This window comes from Struthio camelus, chromosome 1, assembly GCF_040807025.1.
Source record: "Struthio camelus isolate bStrCam1 chromosome 1, bStrCam1.hap1, whole genome shotgun sequence".
Classification (NCBI taxonomy): Eukaryota; Metazoa; Chordata; class Aves; order Struthioniformes; family Struthionidae; genus Struthio; species Struthio camelus.
The window spans coordinates 195,413,361-195,415,110 of record NC_090942.1 but is presented as its reverse complement, the minus strand read 5'-3'; positions in this window follow the sequence as shown (position 1 = coordinate 195,415,110).

The window sequence follows — 1,750 nt, the reverse complement described above, 5'->3', positions numbered from 1 at the left end:
AAAATAGCATGGATATATGAAGTCTTCTAGATCAAGCAGTGAGATTTTTACCCATCCCAATTGCTCCTCATTTATCTCTATTTGGAGGTTTCCAGCTCTATAGCTTTGCTGATATAACAGACTGTATGAATATTTTGTATTATGCATCAGACATGCCAAAATAGCTTCCTTGTTCTTGCCTAATATTATTTACCCTCAGCAGAGCTGTGACAAAAGCAATGCCCAGGAATATGAAAAATAGTTAAGGTGGCAACATTTTCAAATGGCACAGCTCTTTATAAATAAATACCGTTTGACCACTCAGTAGGAGTGGAGTAGAAACCATGAGATACTTGCCTTAATCTTTCCTAAGAGTCTAAATACTTTGCTCAGTCTGAGCCTATATCAGTAAACAGCATTGGATTTGCATTTTAGTAGACTGTACTAGAAGGGAAAAGGGAATTAAGGGAAGGAAAAGGAAGGGCAAAAATCAAGCCTGAAAACATTCCTTGTTGTTGTTTACTTGGAGCCACGGAGAAGGCATTAGTTCTAAGTATATTTTCTATTAAATCTGGAAGTAAAATACTGTATAACTCCATTGAAGTGGCACAGGTACCCACAGATTTTTCCCTCCCTAGATCTGCCAGCTGACTTCACATATTTTGGAAAACTAGTATATATAAAGGCAACAAAAGTGAATTGATTTCAATTGTGGGAGCAGAATGAAGAGAGTACCCTTGAGGTAGGTTGAAATTATGCTATTAAAAATACAACTTCCTCACACATGTGTTCTCTGAGGAAAAGTATTAAAAAGCTACTGAGAAGGATCAAGAAAAAAAGACAAAGTATCCCAAGAGGATTATTACCACAAATAAGATAAGCCCTTTGACATTGAAGAGCAACAAAATGATAACTTGCTTTCATTTTAAAGTTTTCCTTTTGGGAAAGAAGGAAAAAAAACATTTAATTCACCTAAAAGCAGTATTTTTTATTTTAAATCATGAAAATGTAAATTTAATTATAAATCCTGAAAAGAAGAACATCCGTTTAGGTCAGCTGCTTTTTGAGAATCACAGATCATGTACTAGAAATGTAGCGTTACTTATATGTAAAGTTGACAATTGATTGGGAAGGTGATGGAGCAGCTCCTCCTGGATGCCATCTCTAAGCATGTGGAGGACAAGAAGGTGATCAGCAGTAGTGAGCATGGATTCTCCAACAGGAAGTCATGCTTAACCAACCTGATAGCCTTCTATGATGGAATGTCTGTCTGGATAGATGAGGCAGAGCAGTGAATGTTGTCTACCTGGACTTCAGCAAGGTTTTTGACAATGTCTCCCATCACATCCTCATAGGATTCCCGCTCAGGAAGGTCGGGCTGGATGAGTGGATGTGAGGTGGACTGAGAACTGGCCAAACAGCAGAGAGCACAGTTTTGATCAGTGGCACAGAGATGAGTTGAAGGCCTGTAGCTAGCAGTGTCCCCAAAGGGTCAAAACTGAGTCCCGTCTTGTTCAACTCATTCATCGGTGACCTGAATGAAGGGACAGAGTGCACTCTTCAGCAGGCTTGCTGATGATGCTAAACTGGGAGGAGTGGCTGGGACCCCAGAGGGCTGTGCTGCCATTCAGAGGGACCCAGACAGGCTGGAGACATGGACACGGGGGAACCTCGTGACGTTCAACAAAGGGAAGGGTAAGGCTCCTGCACCTAGGGAGCAATAACCCCATGCACCTGTAGAGGCTGGGGGCTGACCTGCTGGAAGGCAGCT